The sequence below is a fragment of the Sarcophilus harrisii genome, chromosome 6 (genome assembly GCF_902635505.1).
Source record: "Sarcophilus harrisii chromosome 6, mSarHar1.11, whole genome shotgun sequence".
Taxonomy (NCBI): domain Eukaryota; kingdom Metazoa; phylum Chordata; class Mammalia; order Dasyuromorphia; family Dasyuridae; genus Sarcophilus; species Sarcophilus harrisii.
Genome location: NC_045431.1, coordinates 190,370,340 through 190,394,720, shown reverse-complemented (window position 1 = coordinate 190,394,720; position 24,381 = coordinate 190,370,340). Strand labels below are relative to the sequence as shown.

Here is a 24,381-nt window from a genome sequence, read left to right as displayed (position 1 = left end):
CCTTTGTTTTTCAGTATCTTGTCATAGATGCCTGAATTGTTAATGTTTTCACGTTGATTTATCTGCTTATATTCAAAGTTTTTGAATTTTTGTGTGTGATCTTTGTTAATATCAGTCTTTCCCCTCCTTTCCCTGATTTTCCCCTATTCACTTTTTGACTCTGTCAGTTCTGTTAGTGATTTATTTAAAGCTGGATCTCAAAATATCTCCGTCACCATCCATGCTGGACAATTCCTGGTTCAACAGCAGAGATCTGCCCCAATTGACTTTTGGGTGATCAGAACTTGCCCAGATGGATAATGTGCTCTATTCCTCAGGTTTAATAGAAGTGCTCCAGAGAATCAAGCTTCCCCCCCCCCCCCCGCCCTACTTCCATCCTGAGGTTTATCAAAATATAGTTTAGGGATGATATTGAATTAATCTAACTTTTTCCACTACTACTCTTTAAAAAATTTGTTGATGCCCTTTTAAAAACATATTCATGTGAGCAGGACCAAGAGATCATCATATACTTCAACAACAATACTATATCCTGATCAATTCTGATCATGGTCCTCTTCAACAATGAGATGAACCAAATTAGTTCCATTAGAGTAGTAATGAATTGAACCAGCTTCACCCAGCGAAAGAACTCTGGGAGATGACGATGAACCACTACATAGAATTCCCAATCCCTCTATTTTTGTCTGCCCACACTTTTGATTTCCTTCACAGGTTAATTGTACACTATTTCAAAGTCTGATTCTTTTTGTACAGCAAAATAACTGTATGGACATGTATACATATATTGTATTTAACTTATACTTTAACATATTTAACATGTATTAGTCAACCTGCCATTTGGGGGAGGAAGTGGGGGGAAGGAGGGGAAAAAATTGGACAAAGAGGTTTTGCAGTTGTCAATGCTAAAAAATTACCCATGCATATATCTTGTAAATAAGAAGCTATAATAAAAAACATATTCATATGTTTCCCTTCTCTTGAGTCCTTCCTCATAATAAACATAATAACATATCATAATCATAAAAACAGGAAAACCAATCAACAAGGTATGTCTAATAATGTATCATTTCCTTTTCTTATTATTATTAATAATAAAACTATTAGAAAATCTCCATTAATAATGATTTCTTACTTTAAATGCATTAATAATAATTGATGTTTCTCTAGTTCTTGAACATCTTCAAGATAGTTTGTATACATTTCATTTGTTCTTCACAATAACCTTATAAAGGTGCTACAAGAGTTAGTTTTGCGTCCACTTCCCACAAATAAGGAAACTGAGACTAAATGACAATAAATGACTTTTTCATGGTTACAAAAGTGATGTTGAATACTAGATTTAAACTCATTTTTCTCCTGACTCCTAAGGCCAGGCATAAATTTATAGTTAAAAGGAACCTGAATGACATGTAGTCCAAACCGTATCCAAATCTAGGAGTCTCTCTCTCTCTACAATAGCCTAAGGCTAGTCATGTAGGCTCTGAAGGTCTCAAGAGACAGATGTCCCTTCTTTGTTAAATACAAATTGCATGATTCATTTTCCCTGAAATGTGCAGTCTGCCATGACTGAAATACCTTCTCATTTCCATCTTTCAGCATCTTTCTGTTCCCTCAAGACTTAGCCCATGTGTCACATCTTTTGTGAAGCCTTCCCTAATTTCCTTGCTCAGTTTTTTTCTCTTTTCTTAAACTTTCTTAGAGAACCTAATCTGATCTTTTCCTTTTCCCACATTACAAACTTGTGTGTGTGTGTGTGTGTGTGTGTGTGTGTGTGTGTATGTATGTATATATCATTCCTAACTCTTCTTTCCCCTTTGTAGAATGTAAACTTCAGGTGTGCAGTTGTGCCATTTTTTTTAATCTTTGTATCTCTAGTACCCTGCACAAAGTAGCCACAATACATTTTAAAAATTATTTTTATTTATTTCATTAAATATTTCCCAATTAGATGAAAAAAAATTAACACTCATTTAAAAAAAACTTTTGCATTTTAAATTCCCTTCTTTCTTTTCATCCCTCTTCACTTACATTTTGAAGGAAAATAATATTCACTCAGTGAAAATGCCATATAAAATGAATCATAAGCTGCTTGTGACCAACTGAGTTAGAAGGAGAAAGTAAATAAACAACTGTTTCTGAAAAAGTAAAAATCCTAGATATGTTAACATTGTCCTAAAATAAGACTGAACCTTTCTGTTTAAATATCGATGGAGACAGCATTGATTAATCAAAACAGCACTAGACTTGGAGTCAGAGAAGAAATGGATCTGAATTCAGATTCAAAATGAATTTTGAATTCAGATGTAATGTAACTTTTACATTATTTGTATGCCTGTGAAAAATCATTCATTGTAAGTAAGCCTCAATTTCCTCATTTGTAGGATGGATATGATAATAACACATCTGTAGTATTGTCCTCACAAAGTTATTATGAAGATCAAAGGTACCAAGTATTTTTAAGACCTTCAAGAATTCAAGAAATTCAGTTATTATGCATCTAAAAGAAAACATTATTAATAACAGATTTTCTAACATTTTATTATTGTTAATAAGAAGAAATGGGAATGATACATTATTAGACATGCTTTGTTGGTTGGTTTTCTTAATTGAGAATATTCAATGGAAGGGGGACATTTCAAGAAATGACTTATTTTTTTAAAGAGCTAAAGTGTTCAGCCACTTTTTTCTTTAAACAGATTATGATGGAAATATATTAGAAAGAGCAATTGAGGACAAAGGATCACAATTTGAAGGTTGAGTCACTTGAGGACCCTATTACAAAAATCATTCACTTGGTTGACAAATTTATCTGGTCTTTGTATATGCAAGCTGAAAATCAAGATTTTTAAATGAGAGAAATAGTTTTATGATTATGATTATGATTATGATAATAGTTAACTAGCCTAAAGGAAGAACATGGGGAAAACAGAGCGGGAGAAAGAAAGCTGAGAGGCAGACGGGAATGACTGCTGGGCAGCAGTAGCATTTTTTTTTTTCTTTTTGTATAAAAATAATGCTGGATTCTAGCTACAAATGTATCTCTATGTATGAACAAAATACCTCCCAATCTGCTTTATTTTTTGTATCTTCCCCAAAAAAAGTCATGCAAAAAAGCACAAAAATACTATTTGTGGCAGCTATGAGTATGTATGTGCTTTTCCTCTTAAAACTAAGACATTCAGCTCTTGCCATCTGAACCATGAAAGGAAATATTAAAATTGATATTAATACTCCTACACTCTATGGTCAGCACTTTCTAAAATTAAATGCAAAAATAGTATTGCCAAATAATCAAGTTGGTGATCTTGAAAAAAGCAAAAACTGACAGATTAAAAAAAAATCAGAAGGGATTTGGTCTTTCATCTTAATTTGCATTAGGGCATAGGTTTCTAAACTGTCTCTGTTCACAGTGCCCTTAATGCCTAAGGAATTTTTTCACAGCACATCTAGGCTAAAATCAAAATCCAACAGTTCCATTTATTAAGTAGTTAGATCCAAATAATTTAATAAGTATTTATGTACAACAAATTAGTAAATTTTGGAGAAAAAAGTATAAAAATTTAAAGAAAAATATTTTAATTTTTTCTTAAATAACCACAATTACTTATTAATGGGGATATGTATGTCTTTTGGGTACTATACAACTTCTCAATCCTTTAACTCAGACTAGAAACTACCTCTTTCCTATCCCACAATGATTTTCTTGTGACCCATTGTTTTAATTCACTAAAAACTCAGCTTCACAAAGATATTATATTGTAAATCATAAAGTTCAAGAAATTACGAGCACAGATGAAAGTACAAATAGACAAAAACATAACTCAAATATTCATGAATGTCACTGAAAGTAACATGCAACTTAATGCTGAAATTATGCACTGTTTCAAGTTAGGAGTTTTCATGGTGTCTGCTGCCAAGTATCACTGTTTCCCTCTAAAACTTAAAATGTTATTTTACTGAATTAGGAAAAAAAAACAAAATTCATTTGAAAAAAATAAGAATATCAAAAGAACTAATAAAAAAATTTAAAGAAAAGGTTTTCAGTATCACATCTTAAACTATATTATAAGAAAGTAATTATCAAAACTATCTGCTACTAGCTAAGAAACAAAAAGGTATATCAGTGGAACAAAGTGACATATAATTTACAGTAGCAAGTGTATAACTTTGCAAATGACAGGTATAAACACAAGTTTGGGGGATAAGAATTCATAATTTCAAAAAAAATTCTTAGGAAAGCTGGAAGGCAGTCTGGCAGAAATTGGTTATAAGATCAGTATCTTACACCTTTTGCCAAGAAAAAGTCAACATGGTTAAAAGATAAGAAAATATGAAGAATGTGGAATGTATTATCTATTAGACTTATGAAAAGGTAAACAATTAAAGAACTGACAAGAAATAGAAAGCAAAGTGTAAAATGAATAATTTCTATTGCATTAAATTAAACAAGATATATACAAATAAAACAAATGTAGTCAAGATCAGAAGGAAAGCCAAAAATGGTGAAAAAAAATTTATAGACAATTTCACAGATAAAAATCTCATATCTCAAATAAATAACTTTGTCAAATCCATAAGACTATGCATCATATTCCAAGTAATAAATGGTCAAAGGATATGAACAGGCAGTTTTCCAATTAAGAAATCAAAACAATTTATAGTCCTCTGAAAAAATTCTCTAAACCATTACTGATTAGAGAAATGCAAATTAAAACAACTTTGAGATCACTTGTTATACCTATCAGATTGACTAAAATGATTGAAGGGGAAAGTAACTAATGTTGGAGGGGATGTGGAAAAATCAGGACACTAATTCACCATTGGTGGAATTGTAAACTGATCCAGTCATTTTGGATTGTAATCTGGAATTATGCTCAAAGAATTATTAAATTGCCTATACCCTTTTATTTATTTCTAAAGATTATTAGGGGAAAAGGAAATGTTCTAAGATATTTACAGCAGCTCTCTTTGTGATGACAAAGATATGGAAATTGAGATGTCCATCAATTGGGGAAAGGTTGAACAAATTATGGTATTGGACTATTGTGGTATAAGAAATAATGATCTCAATGATGTTTTAAAAACATGGATAAACTTGCACAAAACAATGAAGCGTGAAATGAGGAAAACCAAAATAATCTTATATAATAACAGCAATATAGTTTTAAGAACACCTTTGAGCAATTAAGTCATTTTGATAACAATAAATATCCAAATGAACTAGGAAGTACTTATGAGGAAAAGTTTTCCTCCGCTACTCTATTATGTTTTAAGACAAATATGGAAATAGGTTTGAAAGGACCGAACATGATTAGTCCATATCAGATTGCTTGCTGTCTTAGGGAGTGGACAGGCAGAGGAGAAAGAAAAACTTGGAACACAAAGTCTTCCAGAAGTGAATATTTAAGACTATCTTTGCATGTATTTGATAAAATAAAATAATATTAAGAGAAAAAAGGAAATAGAAGGAACAGAAAAATAAAAAAAGAATACAAATAAAAATAGAGAGATACATATGAACTGACACAATAAAATAATATACACAATGACTACAACAATGTAAATGGAAAAAAATCATAAAAACCCAAAAGTGAATAATGAATGATTATCAAAGGATAAACATGGCACCAAAGAAGAAATATGAAAAGATATGCCCATTTATAGATGTGGGAGGTTCATGACATATTTTCAAATTATTTTCTCTTATTTTTTTCCCTTTTTTGTCTGAAAAATGTTATTTGTTATAATATAAGATGATTTTCTGAGGATGCAAGGGATATTGAGGGAAATTATACTGATGTTAAAAAAGATATCAATAAGAACATTTTAAAAGTTAAAAAATGATCGTTTTATTTCTTAAGTTCAGAATAAAATAAATTTTAAAAATTTAGTAATAACAATGAAATAAAAAGTTCTGAAGCACTCCTGAGAATTCCCTGGAACTTTCGCACTGTGGTACACAGTTTGGGAACCCAAAGTTCTTGAGTGCATTTAGTTCAAATAAAAACTTTTAAACTGAAAATAAAAAGTTGACTTATATAGACATTGAGCAATAGTGTTGAAAAATCAGTTTTGCTATAAATATTTTTGGACAAATGGGATTGCTTGCTGTCACTGACCTTCTTAGAGTATGATACTAGTATTGTAATCTATAAGTCAAAGGTATGAACAATTTAGAGGCTTTTGCACAATTTCAAATCAATTTCCTGATTGATTATAGTCCAGTGGTTCTCAAACTTTTGTTTTCAGTATCTTTATCCTATTAAAAATCATTGAGGATCTCTCCAAAGCGTTTTTTGTTTATCTGGGTTATATTTGTAGACATTTACCATATTGGAAATAAAAATTATTTTTTAATTTGTAGACCCTCTAAAAGGGTTTCAGAGATCCCCAGGATTCTCTAGACCATACTTTGAGAACCACTGGATTATACCAATCCACAATTTGTCTTTCCCCAACTTTAATTTGCATTTCTTTGATAATTAGTGATTATGAATAACTTTTTAGATGATTATCTGAATGGTACTGGCTCTTAACATGATAAATTTTTATAAAATCCACACAGATTGAAGGTATCAGATTTTTAATTTGCTATCTAATTCAAAGACTTTCACAGTATTCAGATCTTCCTTGATTTCTGTGAAAATTCTTTTTGGAGATGTATTATATATAAGTCCAGCTTTTATTTTGGTAACTTAGGTTCCAGATACCGAATATATTTTGTGGCTATCTTAAATAGAAATGACCTGTTCACATCTCCTATTCCTATTTTTGTTTTTGTTGTTGTTGTTAGTAATACACAGAAAGATTGATAATTTTGATTTATTTTGTATTCTGTTACTATGCTGATGCAATTGTTCTCAATTTTTTATTAATGCAATAGGATCTTCTCTGTAAAGTTTTGTTTGCAAATAAACATAATTTTTTCTTTATTTTAATTACACATTTTCTCTTAAATAATTCTTCACATTTTATTTTTGATTTCTGGTATTTTTCAAAATAATAGTGGATACAACAAATATCTTTCTACTATTCATGATCTAGATGGCAAAATTTCTATTGTTTATCCACCAGAAATAAGACTAGCTACTGGTTCTGGAGAAATCTTTTTTGAGGGTAATTAGCAAAAAGTTCTTTCAAGTCAAATGTTATAAATATTGTGTATTAATTAATTAATTAAAATATGGCATTTATTATTTTTGTTAATATAATTCACGATGACATTTGTTTTGTTTTGTTTTGAATAAAGAACATCTTTAAATTCCTGGTATAAATTTCCCCAAACTGGACATGCAGCAGTTTTTAGTTATTCTTCCTAAAATGTTATATTCAGAACTGAAAACAATATCCCAGATGTAATCAGACTAAGGAAAAAGATAGAGATCGTTTCCGTCAATAGCTTCTATTCTATATAAAAAAGGACAAAGTTTGATAGAATTTAGTATCAACAAAATTTACTATTGAATATGAAGAGACTCTAAAGCCTTTTAAGTTTCAGAAATGTTATGATATTTCTAACATATTTGATAACTTCTAGTAAACCTATGTAAGCAAGTTTCAAAAGCAGGAATAAGACATACAATTTACTCTTTACCTCTTCCAGCATTTTGGAATTGAGAGTTAATTTAAAATTTAACTATACTATCTTCAAAGCAGTAGCACATCAGTGAGTACTTCATTAATTAAAAGCCAGAAAAGGAAGTTTGCTAAATGAAGCAAATGTTCTTATCGCTTCTATCTATATTCATTAAAACTGACAGGAAACCAAATATCACCATCTGTCTACTTGCAATAAAGACACTAAAAACAGCTCTAGGCTAGCAGAGCAACATTAAAGACAAAAGTATAAAACTGCAGATTTTAAAGTTTCATTTGCAAATGGACAAGGAAGAAATAAATTTCAAAATAAGAAAAAATGAAATTATGTTGAATTTTTCATCATATCTAGAATAAAACAATCTTCAAGTACATATGTATGTAAGTGAATATGTATGTAAGTATATATAAAAATCTATATCACTAGATCAAACACAAGTTTAGCAATCGCCTGCTGTAATTTATATCATCAATTCTCAAAAAAGGAAAACTAAATATTATGTTTTGCTAAAAAAAAATAAACCTACTTACTTATCAAAACATTCTTACAATCAAAAATCTATATAACAGAATTACAAAAATTTGTGCCCTCCCCATCCCATTCCACAACACAATTACATGGCAATATAGAGGCACAAATGCCAGGTGGCGATTTGCATGGGTATATAGGCTCAATACTTAAAAAACCAAAAAAAAAAAAGCTTTCAAATCAATAAATTACTATATTTCTAATTTCATCCAGCAGGAAAGGACAATCATGTCACCAAATATGACCTGTTTCCCCTAGTCTGCTACTGAAAAGGCCCTGCTCTAACTGTAACCTAATGTAACTCCTGATACTTCCTAAAGAGATTATCTTATTTGTACAATAGGAGAGAGAAGAAAAGAGAGTGAGAAAAAAATTAAGATTAAGATATCAAAAGGGGAAATATTTTTTAATCATGTGAAAATATCTTTACACATAGAAAGACAGAAAAATGATTACAACAAAACTGAAATGCAGGGTGAGGAGATACTAAAAAGGTGCTCTTCAGTGAATTGAAATCAAATGGACCTGGAACAATTTCAATCCAGAATTCTGAAATATTTTGCATATATGATTTCTGAGCTAATGCTGATGAGAACTTTGAGGAGTCAAGGATAACAGGAAATATATTGTTGGACCAGAGACAAGCAAATGTTCCAATTTTCACAAAGAAAAGAAAGTGGATTTTTCACACTAGAGGCTGGTGAGCCTGATAGCTATACTTGGATTTTAGGGAAGTGTTTGACAAAATTTTATCAGAAAAGATGGAGCTCTGGGCTGGATAATTAGTTAGAAACGGTTTTGAAATTATTCAAATGCTTGGCATACAGCCATATTAATGTATATGATATAAATTTTGAGGGAAATCTCAAGTTTTATGTCACAAGCATCTGTCCTTGGCCCTATAATGCTGAACTTTTTAAAATATAGGAGATGTGATTAAAGATACAAATGACATGCTAATCGAGTCTGTGGATACCAGAGAGGTAGAGAAGAGGCAGTGGATAGAGAGCTTGAAGCTAGGAAGGCCTTAGTCTCAGTTATCAATCTGGGCAAGTCACTCTCTAAGGCTATGAACTGCAGAGAAAGGGATAACATGTATTGGTAGAGAAAGCTTCCTTAGCCAGGAATTATGCAAAACAATGAAATACAAATACAGTCCCTATATCTTTAGAGGTAGAATACAAAGCTTATATTATAGGCTGGATAGTAGAATCAGGATCCAAAAATATCATAATGAGTTGAATCTAACAAATTCAAATTTCATAGGGAAAAATATGAAGTTCTACACTTAGAATTGGAATTTTATCTTTGTGTTTAACACAAACACAATGATTTGACTCAAAGTAATATAAAGAGAACCAGAAGAATAATATCGTACTGACTAGTACAGTACAAATAAAAGATAAAAAAGCCATCACTAGCTCTAAAGAATTGATAGTTAATCATAACTCCCTTTCCTCAGCCAAGGAGTAGGAAACTATGGTGACAAAATGCTACATACATTATTGGAAGTAGTCAAGGTGTGGGATTGCTTTTGTTCAACTGTTTTGTTACCAGATATAAGGGTTTATAACAGAGTAGAGAGGAAAGTGTATTTGGAAATGACTATGATGTAAAATAAATCAATTATACAAGTACAGGATGGAAGAGGTTTTGCAACACAGTATTTCATGTGAAAAAGGACAGTAAAACATGGCAGTCCAAAAATTTGTTTAAAGTTATATGATGTTAGACTGAATTTATAATTCTAATGTTCAGAACAATTAATTCTACTTATTGTCCTTTATTCCAGGCAAACCACCTACGGTGTGTATCCTATATATTTGTTGACTAGATAATATTATTTTGATAGGCATTCATAAACTATACCTCATTATGAGGAAGGGAAACCAAACTGTAATGAGCCTGGAAATTGTCATAATAAATGCAATAGAAATTGAGGGTATTTACTATGAAGGAAAAGGGATAGGGGCAACATAATAGTAATTTTTAAAGTCTCTGAAGGACTATTATAAAGAAAAATTAAATGTGTTTTATAAGAAAGTAATGGTTAATGGAGGAAAATGAAAGGGAAGAAGATTTTGGTTTAATATAAGGACAAACTTTCAAAAAACTAAAGCTGTCTTAAAAGGTAAGAATTTGTCTCATAAGTTAGTGATTCCTTTTGTCACTGAAAGTCTTCTATATGCTGAATGACTTTTGCTAGAGAAGTAGGAGGATTTATGCTGCAGGTAAGACTTTTAATTGATGAACTCTGAAGGCACTGCTAACATGGGGCCTAGGAGAAGAATATAAAAGTGTTGTTTTACATTATTTAAGGAAAAACTTTTAAATATTTCATTCAGGAAAACTCCAAGTGTTGTAAATAAAAAAACCAACAAAAATAAAATTTAATTCACCTTCTTTGGTGTTGAGGTATTACAACCAATTTTGTAAATAATTATTTTAGTCTGGACCTATGATTTCATCAGTCTAGGGAGTCTTAGAGAGCTGCTTTGGTCACATTGTTAGGATGTGTAATGAGCAGAAATTTGAATTTAGTTCTTGAGTCTTCTTAAAGTTTATCTCTTTCTACTATGTGACACCTTCTCTGAAAAGAATATATTTTTTAACATAATACCATGCACATTTTTACATTTCTCTGACGTCATGACATAGGAGTATGAAGCTGATGAATAAGAGACCCAGGGAAAAAACCAAATTCCATGTTGATGTTCATGTCAAACTTAGTTTTCCAAAAAGTCCTATTCTGATGAATTACCATTCTATAAAGATAGTTCTGAATTCTTGAAGGCAAGATCAGAGGAGTTCCAAGTTTTGAAATAGCTACAATAGCTACAAAAAGATTTTGAATAGCTACAGGCTATCTCTATGACCTGTGCAAGGACCAGTTTCATTAAATATAATAAAATATAATTTTTTAATTTATTATATTATATATATTAGTTAAATATAATAAAATAATAAAATAAACAGAGAATTACAAGTAACTGGTAATGAATTTTTTGGCCATTATACCTTATGAAATCAAGAAAAATAGAAAATGTTTCATCATATACCTTCCAGTGAGAATAGCACTATTGTAGAAAAGGAAGAAGAAGGCTTTTAGAATCACAAAATCTTTAAACTATCAATAAACATTTATTAACTGTTGGTTCTCCTATAAGATTCTTCAGAGTAGCAACAAGTGATATTATTGGAAGAAGAGAATCATATCAACATTAACATTTTCTCTATAAAAGAAGAAATGAAAAGATTTAAACAAGTTACTACTAAATAAATAGATCAGAGGTTCTCCTTGGAGAAGAAAATAAACCAATTGTTAAGCTAGCTTTTGTGGCCTGTACAAAGGAAACAATAAAAGAGTTTGATGAGACACTTTTACTTTTAGTTATCTCATACTACAATGTTTATGATAAATATCTACAAAAATCAAACAATGAAGCTAAATGCAATATATGCACTAATATCGCTTACAAACGATAAGAAGGTAGTGAAATGTCATGAAAAACTAGCTAACTTCCAAGCTAAATTAATACATACTTTAGTAATCCATAACTTCAATATAAAGATAGACATGGAGGAGGTAAAATATGGTAGAAAGCATGATTTAGTTATAAGAGATGAAAGAGATCAAATTTTTGTAGACATGGAAGTCTCGTGTCTATAAAATAGGAAAGTTTGTTTTTAAGCTATGAGACCTGAGAGATGAATAATACAAAATAACATCATAAAAATGAAAATAATTATGCTCCAACAAATAGGAAAGAATTAGTTACTGAAATGCTAGGAATCATTAACAAATGAGGCATATATGTAGCTAGATATCATCAAATTGTCAGAGCAAAGATCAAATGCCATATCAAACTAGAAAGAATGAAATAATAAGATGAGATATCTGTACAAAGCAAATCCAAACTTTAAAACAAGCTGTTGATACTCAATAATAAGAAATAGCTAAAAGAACAGAAATTAGTACAGATTAAAAAGGTTTAATTGAGAGAAGACAATTGATACAATAATTAAATTCAATAAGCATTTATTAAATACCTACTATATTCCAGGCATCATGAAAAGTCCTAAGGATACAAAGACAAAAAGAAAAACACTTCCTAGTTTCAAAAACCATATACAATCTACTGGGTTGAGGATGAGCAATATGTAAAACACAAATACAAAGAAAACATAAATTATTTTGGGGGGACGCAAGGGCTGTTAACAATTAGAGGGATCACAAAAGGTTTTGTGGAGGTAGGTAACTGAGCACTGAAAAGAGTCAAATATTCCTAGAGTTAGAGATAGAGGAAACTTTCATAGCACTGGGAACTGCCATTGCAAAGACATAGTACAATATGACTCTGAAGTTGTGAACCTAAGTAACACCTTCAACAGGAAGCAGAAAATGTTAGGAAGAGTAGTGAGAAATAATGAGTTCCATTGTGGAGTCGCTAAGGACCTTATATGCATGGAACAACCAGGTGGTGGAGCAGTTGCTATGGTAGAATGATAGCCCAAAGCCTAGAAGCTACTCTGAGAAAAAATATTTGGTCAGGCAACAGTAATTAAAAATAAAAATTAGTCTGCAAAATCTTACAAAGAAGGATAGTTGGTTATGCCATGTTATATCATAAAAAAGAATAAAACAGTAAAAAGATAAGCTATTGTGACTATGTAGAATTAAAAAGGTTTTATGTGAATAAAATCAATGAAGACAGAATTAGAAGGGATACGAGTGAATGAAAGAAACATTTATAAATTGTTGATTATGTGCCAGACTTTGTGCTAAGCTTTGAGGACACAAGTAAAAAAGAAAGAAAATGTCTATTTTCAAGGAGCTTACATTCTAGGACACCCTAAATAAAAGAATGATAGGCTAGGTTTGGGAAGCCAACCAACAACATATTTTCTAGAAGCAATGAAAACATTGATTTGGTTACTGAAATCATAGAAATGGGAAAATATTTGCATCGACCGTCTATGATAAAATGATATTCAAAATGTATTGGCACAAATATACAGCACCAAGAACTATTTTTCAAAAGGTAAGTGGCCAAATACAAGCACTTTTTCTGTTATCCTAGGAGTTCTATGTTTCTTGGGTTGTCTATATAAAAGGGGTAATTAAAATAAATGGCTTTTGCAAATGTAGATATTATGTGTTCTTTAAACCAAAGCTTCTTAAAGTGTGGATTGTAACCCTATATGGGGTTGTATAACTGAATGTGGAGGTTGCAAAAAATTTGGCAACAGTAAAAGGTATCAAATATTCTGCCAAGAATTAATATATAAATAATTATATAAAAATAAACAAGTACATCCAACTCATTAGTATGCAAATTCCTTTCATCTTTAATAAATGGAAAAATTATATGTACATTGAAGAATTATTTTAAAATTAATTTATTTTTTGCTTTATTATCAATAAATGTTTGATCTGTAAGTCTATTTTATATATCCATATACCCAGAGTGACCTAAAAATGCCTGGAGTTAGAAATAGAAAAGGCTTTAAAAGCCCTATTTTAAACATTAACATTATTTATGTTCTATCTATTATGTTCTATTATGTAATATTATGTAACTGAGGCTGCATTCAAATTGTCTGTTTAAATATTCTGGCCTTTTGCTGTCTCTTATACTGCTCTTCACTTTTTGCATATTTGTATTTAAAATATGTTCTCTCCCTTTTTGGGGGAGCTTAGCCATCACAAATTCAAGTTTTTATATTCTACTCATTATTTCTACTGTATAAACCATAAATTCTAACATTTCCTCCTCTAACTTCTTATTTCTCTTTTTCTGGAATATTTTGGAATATTTTGCTGTTGTTCAAAGCTTAAAAATTAATATAGTTCTGTGTTTCATTGAGTATTGGCTCAATTTCCTTTTTTCTTAAAATAGTTATTTAGAGATTTGTAATCTTTTGGATGCTTCAGAGCTTATTTTCTTTTCAAATTGTACTATCTTTTCGGTTGAGTTACCTGCTTTGTTTGCTAGGTCTTTAATTACATTTTTCTTTTAAAATTTTGAGTAATTTTTTCCCTTTTTTCCCTTATCTCTTTGATAAAGGGTATTATCCTGTGCTCATACTGCAATGCTGTTTCAGCCTACTTTCATACTGGGAGATTTACTTTCTCCAATCCCATTTTTTATCCAAATAGATTTTGGGCAGATAGGACTTGTCCCAGATAACTTTAACGAGTATCTGTCACTTTTTGTAGAGTTGGGGGAGGACAACCAGATGCAATTGGTTGTTGACAACTGGCAACAAATGCCACTTTGGAGTCCTATAATGTACACTATGATCTACTCAGAGTAGCATATTTCCCCCTCCTCTATATTTCGCTAATATGATTAATTTTCTTTTTTTTTCTTTTTAATAGAGGAATACAGAAAAGGCAGGGGTGGAGTAGGACATTAGAATCTCTTCTGCAGCAGGAAAATCCCTGAGTGGGTCCCAAAACACAAAAACATAACTAACTTTTTATGCCCTATTAGAGCATGAAGGCTGGTGGAGAGAAGTATATAAAGCTCCTTAAGGACTGTTGTTCTCCACTGTTAATTTACTAGGATTTTACCTTATTGCATTTCTTATATTCTTGTCAGGTGTAATTGTTCTACCTTTGGAACATAGTTCTTTGAGGTTTTTAGAGTTACTAGGGATTAGAGAAAAGTCTAATCTTCTAACTCATTGGGTTTGTAACCAAGAAGTTATGTTTTTTTTTTTTTAATTTAGAAGTATGTAATATAAAAGCATACAGGAAAACAATCCAAATCACTAATAGAAATGCAAATTGAAATACCTTTGAGGTCTTGCCTTATTGAAGGATGACAAAGATGACAGAAAAGATAGAGGAAAAAGTCAATTTTTATGTACTCTGGGAGGACAAGAAAACTAACTTATTGTTATACAATATAAACTGGTCCAACTGTTATGAATGTCAATTTGGAATTATAGAAGTAACTGAACTGTCCTTTTACTTTGACCCTGTGATCACAGAGATAAAGTGAGTGCCTTTCAACTAGAAAAATCACTAAAAAAATAAATTTAAGGTATATGAATACAGAATAATGTAATACAACTATGTGGTAAAAGTGATGAATATGAGGAATTTGAAGAAACACAGGAAAAACTGTATAGACTCTAAGAGTAAAATAGAAGAGAATAATTTACACAATAAGTACAATATTATAAGTGAAAATAGCAGTAAAATGAAGTCAAATTCTAAATAACTGAAATTAAGATTTAAGAGAATAAATAATTCACTTACCTCCAAACTTCATTATATTTACTACTATCTTACAATCTATTATGAATGTAATTTCTTTTTCTTTTTCTGTTTTTGCTGAGGCAACTGGGGTTAAGTGACTTGTCCAGAGTCATATAGCTAGGAAATATTAAGTGTCTGAGGCCACATTTGAACTCAGGTCCTCCTGACTTCAGGGCCAGTGCTCTATCCATTGTGCCATCTAGCTGCCCGGAATATAATTTCTTTATAAAAATACAATGTTATATACATATCTGCTTTTATTACAATCTCAACAATCAAATTTTTGGCTACAAAGTATAAAATCAAAACTCAAGATCACCAGCCATACCTTCTTCCCTTACCCCTTTCTCCAAATTTCTTTAACATTTTCCTGGAAAATTAAATTACTGAAAACACTCACATTTTGGGACTCAACAATTGTTTGTAGCCAGATTTCAATTAAGCTTTGGATGACATCTGAGCTTTCTTTCATCGTTCATTTCAGGATCTTGGATTTTGAAGTCAAAGACAATGGGTTTAAACACTGGCCAGATACAATGTGTGACTCCAGTAAATTATTTCACTTTTCTGGGCTTCATCTATTAATGAGAATTTTGAATTATAACCTCTAACGTTCCCTCCACCTCTAAATCTATAATCCTAAGAATCACAGAATCCCAAAATTAGAGGTTTGGAAAGGATCTCAGAGGAGGTGGCACAGTATATACTGTGCAGGAATTGGACTCAGGAAAGCCAGAGTTCAAATTCTACCTAAGACATTAGCAATGTGACCCTGGGCAAGTCTTTAACCAATGTCATCCTCATCTGTAAAATGGGAGCAATAGTATCATACCTCAAAAGATTTTTGTGAGGATCAAATAAGTTAATGTGTGTGAAATGTTTGCAAAAAGCACTATATAAATGCTAGCTAATACTACTTTTACTAACCCATATTCAAAAGAAATATTCGCTATAACAGAGATAAAAAGTGGTCATGCAGCCCCTGCTTGAAAATCTCCAAGATGCGTGAAGGGAAATAAGACCGTTCCATTTCTGAAGAGCATTAGTCATTAGAGACATCAAGCCTGAATTTGCTTCTTTGCAGTTTCTATTTGTTGCTCAAAATTTTGCTCTCAGGATTTAACTAGAAAAAAATCCAAAACCTCCTCTGCAAAACAAAAACCAAAAAAACAAAAACTTTCAGACTGCTACCATGTCTTTCCTGATTAATCTCTTCTCTAGACTAAGCACTAGTTCCTTCAACTAAACTTCTTATGACATAGATTAAAAACCTTTCACCATTCTGGATTCCCTTCTCTAGAAACTCTCAAATTTCTCAGTGTTTTCCTAAAATTATAGCCTCCAGAACTCAACCAAAATACAAAGATGTAACTTGATGAGAGCAGAAGACAGAGGAACTACCCCTGTCCTTTTTTTCCTAAAAACTATGCCTTTCTTAATGAAAACCAGGATCACATAACTTTTTCGGGGTGGGGGGAAGGAAGGCTACCACATCATACTACAAATTCATTAAATTTATAGTACATTAAAATTCCAAGCTCTTTTTCAGATAAACTGCTAACTAGGCCTCTCTAACTTGTACTAATGAAGTTGATTTTTTGAACCCAAGTGTTCTTATTTATTTTAGTCTCACATTTAGGCAAATTGTATCTGACTGTATCTAACCTATTGATATAGTAATTCTACTAAAAAAAAGGAAATAAGACCTGTTTGGAATAGTCTGCTTTTGATGAAGTTATGGGGGTTCTTTTTGATCCCTGTTTCCTTTTCAGATGCTTACAAACCATTCCCAGATAAAACATTCTAAAATCCTGACAGGCATCGAAATCTAGCTGAAATGACTGAAATCAAGCTGCCAGATCTCCTTTTCTGGAGGGAGGGGAGTGTGAGGGAAAATTAAAATATTTGCCCTTCTTTAGTGCCTCTATCCTTTTCCATGATCTTTTAAAGATGGCAGTCTCACATCTGCCTCATCCATATGGTAATAATTTCTGATCTTTCATATGTCTAATTTAGTTAGAACATTGTTTCAAATTGATTTCTATGCATTTCCAAATGGAATATTAGTTTGATTTTCCTGTTCTATGATTAGCTAGTTAACATGAACATTTAATGTTTAGATTACATAAAGCCAAGCATGACTAAGAAGCATACAACTAAATTATGTATTAAGAAAAAAAATGCACAGGACAACTTTCCTGATTCTTGCCAAAGTAATAATAACTTCCTGAAATCCTTCAGCTTAATCACAATGAATTAATTAGAGCAGTTTGCTAAGACATTCGGGGCTTTCCTCTTCAGTACCACAATAATTCATAGAATTTCAGAAATTAAGGCAGGCAAAGCCCCAGACATTGAACAAAAATTGCTCCCTGTTCACATTAGTACCTCTGGACTTTAGGATGCAGAAATCTAAGAACTAATGGATCCCACAGCAGTTAGACAAAAGGACACCTTCATTTGCCTAGTGGAAATGCCTCCTAACTTCTGGAAATGAATAGTTCTTTCTAGCCTCAATTTTAATCACTATTACAAAAACAAAGAATACATGAAGACTAACAAACTAAATCAGAAAGAACTCCAATTCAGGTTGGATTAAATATTCCTGAGATAGCCCTTCTAAAATTACATATCATTCTTTTTGGAAATCCCAAGTGTTAAACTGCCATACCTTAATACTTACTTACTTAGTGACTGGAAGTAATAAAAAGGAGTATTACAAATTCCCTAGTAGAATATCAGATGATGTCATGTGATTCCCAACACAAGATTCCATTATTTTCATCTTTCACTGTCTTTTTACTAAATTCCCACTCACTCAGGCTTAAAACTTAGGTGTCTTCTACTCCTTATCACTTACCTGTGCCATGGTCAATCAGTTGCCAGATCCTTTTGTTCCTACCTTTGTAATCAATCAATCAAACATTTATTAAGTACCTACTACAAGCTGGGGATACAAAGAGGCAAAAGACAGTCCTAGCCCTCAAAGTTCTCATAAACTAAGGGGGAGGAGGGGAGAGACAGTAATAAGTAAACAAACACATAGAAAGCAAGCTATAAATGGGGTACACAGGTACTAATTAACAAGAGGGAAGACACTGGAAGAAGGGTAGGGAAGACTTTTTTTTCTTTTTTTTTTTTTTTTTTTGGCTGAGGGAACTGGGTTAAGTGACTTGTCCAGGATCACACAGCTAGGAAGTGTTGAGTGTCTGAGATCATATTTGAATTCAAGTCCTTCTGACTTCAGGGCTGGTGTTCTCTACACTGTGCCACCTAGCTGCCCCTAGGGGAGGACTTCTTATAGAAGAATGAATTTTAATAGGAATTTAGACCAAGCCAGGAAGGTTATTGCTTATAGCTTTAAATGCTAAACAGAGCCTTCAGGGATTTGCTCCTAAAGGCAAAAGGGAGTCTAGAGCGTTTGTAGTGGACTGCAGAGGGAGGGGGGGTTGGGAGGAGAGGCAGAGCAAAATGTGTGATACTATCATACATATCCCCTATATGACTTTTTCCTCTCTCCTAGTGCATTCTGGTGCAAGCCCTAATTATCTCACACCTGGACTATGGCAGTTGAAGGCTGGTTGTTCTCCCTACTTTTGAGTCCCTCTTCCTCCTCCCCTTCCTTTTCTTCCTCCTCCTCCTTATTGTAAGTCTTATACCAAAGGTATTCTTATTCATCTATGTTGAAACATTTAAGAGCAATAAGCCTTAACCTAAGAATGAGATTATACTATCAAATTGGTTCTTCCCATTTTGTTTAAATATATTTGATTAGAAATGTATAATCATAAGATTACAATTATTTGTTTATAATATTAAGTAAATACATTTAAGTGAATAAGACAATGACTAACTTGTCACATCCTCAGAATGTGGGCGTTAAAACTTTAAACTATAAAGGTCTAAATAGACAAGCTGCAGAGAAAGCAAAAATGGTCTAAAAAGCAAAATTTTTAAAACTTGTAAATTTTAAATTAAGGATTAAGAGTTATCTTTTGATGTGGAGAACTTGGCAAATTTAGGTGGAAAATACATACTTTACTTGGACTCACAAAGAGTTTTCTGAAATCATTCACAAAGGAATGGTATTAAGGGAGGGGTCTGTAAGGAACAAACCAGAGGTGAATTTTTAAAAATCGTCCATGTTCAGTGAGTTTCCCACAAGGCTCTATGTTCCTCTAATTGCTAAGCTGAGTATTTGCAACAGGTCAGGAAGAGCATCTCCAAACTTGCCCAACTGTTTCAAATAAGATAAGATTCCAAAGTCCTAGGATTCATTTCCACCTTGAATGCTGTTGCTGCGGTTACATTAAAGTGTAAAATATATCTTTTCTGTAAACCTGAAAAAAATCTGTAGGATATATTTTGCCCCGGCAGAAAAAAAATGCTGAAACCCAAGCTTTGAAAGGCACTTAATAGGACCACTTTGACAAATTTCATTTTAGATTCTTAGTGTCAGTCACCAACACCAGCTACCAGGAAGTGAAAAGCAAACGCCTGTGACAAGCCCCACGGAGGGGGCAGCAGGAAGTCCAAGACTGGTTGCCATGCTGATCAGTCCACCTGGAGAGTAAGGCTGAGGAGGGGGCCTGGCTCAGGATGGCGCTAGCCCTGCTTGCTATCGCTGTCACAAAGCTAACACATGCCGGCACTGCCCATTTTAGGAAGGCACTCTGACTTCCCTCTCAAGGCAGAAGATGGGAAAGGGGCACTGAAGCTAGAAGTCTTGCCTGGAGGAAGGTTCTGGGCACAAACTTGAAAGAACAATAGCCTCTGTCATATGCCCTCTGGGGTATTTACATAAAGGGTTTCTATTCCCACAACAAAGAATCCCTTCAGAAATCAGAGCCTGACCAAAGACACAGCAAATACTCCTGCATCCTGATACTTCCAGGAGCAAGCAAGCCAGCCTGGGTCATTTTAGGCAAAGCATCCCAAACCTCCGACTTCAGGAAGGCAGAATGCAGCAGGCCGGTTCGGGAAGAGCTCAGTGCAGACTCATTACGTCTACCGGGCTTCCCTCTGCACCAGCCTCTCTCCTGGCCCTACCAAGTCCGGCACAGCTGCAGCTGTCGAGGTTCTAGGCTGCGGCTGTGGCAGGGGAGTAGGGGGTGGGGGGAAGAGGAGAAGGATGGAAGGCGGTCTGCCCTGTGCGGGGTCCACAAGGGACCCCTGGCCCGCCCAGGGCCTCTCCCAGTCCCGCAGCCGGTCCCTCTACATCAAGCGTGGGGCCTTGCGGGGAGCCGAAGCCAACCTTCCAGTGCCTCATTTGGGGGAACAATTCAAGGAAAAGGAAAAAAGGATTACAAACCTTGCATCCCCACCTTCAGTTTTTCAACCAGAATACGCTAGTGCTCAGGAAAATATGAAGCAGGGAAGCTATGGACCAATGAGGAGGTACAAGCATTCCAGGCTGGCCATTCATCTGGCGCTACCACTGGATGCTATCCAACCACCTCCTACCTCACCACTAAGTCGGACAGCCCAAGGCCAGAGGCGGGGCCTGAAATACACATGTCCCCCGCCTTCCTCTCCCCACCCTAAACCCTTTAAGAGAGGAAGGAGGTGACAATCGGGGGAGAGAAGAAAGGTTCCTGGCCCCGCCCAAAGCAGGCAGTGAACCTCACCCCATTCTCCCCTCCCCAGGGGTCGGCAGAGGGGAGAGGGCCGTCTGGAGTCCTGGGATGGGCGGAAGGAGCGGGAGATGGTTGGCTACGTGGGATACTGCATGCACAGGTAGGGGAAAAATTTCTTTTACACATCTGAGGAGGGCACAGGCTGGCCCAGGACTGCCATAAGTGGAGATGCTCCAACTCCAAAGTGAATGTTGCTTGTCCCGGAGTCAGACAGGTAAACGTTGGTGGAAGTTCCCAAAGACCATTTTTAGAGAACTCCATTCACAGCAAAAACCAAACAAGACCACTCCTAACCCCACCCACCCACCCACCCACCCCCTAAAAAAGGAAAAACCCACCAAAATTCAGGCTGGGGAAGGCTTCATTAGAATACAACATGGTTTAACTTCAGGCAACTTTCTTTATTGTAATAAACATCAGTGTTGGGCATCGGACAGTCCTTTGGGAGAGCTTACTATCTAGTGATTCCTATGCAAACTTTGTCCTTAATTTCATAATCAAAACATAAGCACGGGAATATTCTGTTCAGACACCTCTTGCTGTTTATTACAAATTCAATTTCGTTTGAAACAAGTTTTAACTTTTTCTTTAAAAAAAAATAATTTAATCCTGTGGTTAACTTGCAAAATTAAATAATGATCTTGTGAAATAATCTATTCCCTATTTAGCTTCATGTTAAGACAAGTAATTTGAGATAAATGGTATTGTTATAACACTAAATATATGCATATTTAACATATACATATATGTTTCCACAAGGAATTTGCTTTTCTTTAAGAAACTTCATGGTTAATAACTAGTTCTAGAAAAATCTGTGAAGACATTTTTTCAAAGCTTGCCAGTTCAGAATAGATAAATCCAATCTGTATGTATAGGTCTACATTATACACTCACAAATACACACATTCAAAACCCACACCCATATATAATGTTGATATCTGTTACAATTTCACAATTTTTTTTTAATTTTGAAAACAAAAGGAGACTTAATATGTAATTCTATTAACAATTCTAGAAAATGTGCATGAATCCAATCCCTGATCTTCTTCCATGTTAATCATTTTTGCAAAACTCAAGTTATCATTCAGAGATGCTACTTGTACAAAGAAAAGGGTGATGATATAAACAGCCTTTTTATTAACAACATAGAATACAAAAGATTTTCCTTTGCAGATCAAAAAACATTTCTAAGAAGCCCTAGTACTCTCTGGTGCTGACAGGCAACCAATAACTGTGACAAATGATACATTCATAGCATTTGTGACAATCGATAGAGTGACTTGCCAAATTAATAAAATATAGATCACAAAGCATACATTTTTATTAAAGAATAATTTCATGATAACTAAGTAGCATGGAAGCTTCCAAGCATAAGATTAAATTACATGCTGAGTAAATCTGGCATTTTATGATAAACGGCAAAAATAGTCTTTGCAACAGCAACTGGGGAAGAACATTGCTGACACAGTCTATAAACATGTTTTACAAGCGTCAACCAAAACAACAAAAAAAGCTCAGAATGGGGTTTGAGAATCTGCTATTGGATATACAGTAATTATTTTCTTGCCAATCCTTTGTGTTCAAAATTACTTTTAATAACATCTTTGTAACTTAATGATAAAAGTTGATTTTTATTTATTATTCTTAACTTTAGGAGTCACTACAGAGCAAATTATATTTCCAAATAATCTGACATTATCAATAGGGATCATCACTGACTGGTTTAAATATTTTTTCCTTTAACAACTGTAATGAAAATATTTGTGCCAGAAAAGTATAACACCTATTAATTTGGAGAGGTTTAAGAATAAAAGGGCTATCATCATAAACACTGTGATAGCATAATTTGTTCGTCCTGGCCTCCCATATAATTTCTCCTAATCCCTGTCTCCCAAACTATATCGGAGTTCCACTTCATCATCAGCCATACTTCTCAGTGGACTTTTAGGACACATAGTACATGTATGAAGTATAGCAACATTCTACAATCCTCTACTGAAAGTGATATACAAAGGGTTTCATGTGTATATGTATGTGTATGTATGTATAAGTGTATGTATTTGTGTGTTAATGAAAGTGGGTAAAATACTAAATGTAAATATCATCTTTTTTCTAGGTTAAGAACATTTTCTTAGATGCTTCCAGGGATTATCAAGAATATTGACCTGTGGTACAGCTTTTAACTTTCTTGAACTGGATTGAAGTGGCTGGTCCATTTTGTGACAATAATAACAGCCTTAAAAATCTCTCAGCATCCAAATAGACAAAATGATGACCTCCAAATAATAATGGAAAACTTTATTTAACAGGACAAAATAGGGTATGCTTGTGAATAAACTAGATAGGTTCAGTGGAAAAAAGAGCTTTTCTAGTTATGATATAGGTAAAATCTTTACTAAGGTAAGGAGTTCACTCCTGGAAGGTAGGACTAGCTCTTAAAAGTCATGCTATTAACATGGAAGGTCACATTTGGACAACAATTCACAAGAGCTATAACTATTGATTGTTATTTATATAAAAGGCCCATCTCTTTTATTTCTATGATATGGATTTTGTAAAGACCTCCTTTGTTCACAAAGAGAAATTATTATTGTTATTTGTACCTCCCCTAAAACTGATCTAGAGAAACACTTTACAAAATGGGGCTTCTGTGCTACAGGAAAGAGACTACTCAAGCCACTGGCAGACAGTAAAGGAAGAAGTAAATTTTTTTCTACTAACAACTAAAAAGACAGTTTGGGAAATGTAAGAAATGTCAAAGAAAGTTTTAACATAAGAAAAGATTTTAGAATGACCCTGAATACATTAGTTCAGGCCACAATTTCTCAATTGACATTTTAGGGGGATTGCTTCCTACCCTTTTAATCTTTTTATGAAAACATCTCCTAATCTCATTTCCAAATTACTTCTGTGAGGTGTAGGGAATATGCTCTTAGTAGAGAAGACATCTGGGTCCTACTCTGAGCTCTATGACTTCAGGTATACTTGCCAACTCTAAGTTTCAGTTTTCTAATAATATGATAATGGAACAATTTAATCTCTGATTCATTTTATCTACAGCTCAATAATAAGCTTATAAACAGAGATGCAATGTAGTGATGAAACGTATCTCCTTCAGTAGAATGATGGAGGGAGGGGTCTGTTATAAAAGTATTTTACCAATAATTTTCAGTGAATGTATCAGATGTGCTTGATATATATATATATATATATATGTATATATATATTAATTATTGTTATTAGTCACTAGGAAGGATTCATTCTGTAAGATTGAAGAAGGGTTCCCATCTAGAAATGGCTGTGATGTAAAGGCAAAACGTATCAAGCATTTTAAAAATAAATGAAAA

General features: G+C 33.2%; 1 protein-coding gene and 1 long non-coding RNA gene across 5 annotated transcripts in view; one reads left to right on the top strand and one right to left on the bottom strand.

Annotated features, from left to right (window-relative positions):
* The window catches only part of CTBP1 (C-terminal binding protein 1), a 472,770-nt gene that overhangs the window by 221,570 nt on the left and 226,819 nt on the right, over positions 1-24,381 (bottom strand). The window lies entirely within an intron of this gene.
* Positions 20,503-23,263, top strand: LOC116420145. The gene is made up of 2 exons (XR_004230418.1): positions 20,503-21,134; positions 23,151-23,263. It is a non-coding gene; the product is annotated as an uncharacterized LOC116420145 (long non-coding RNA).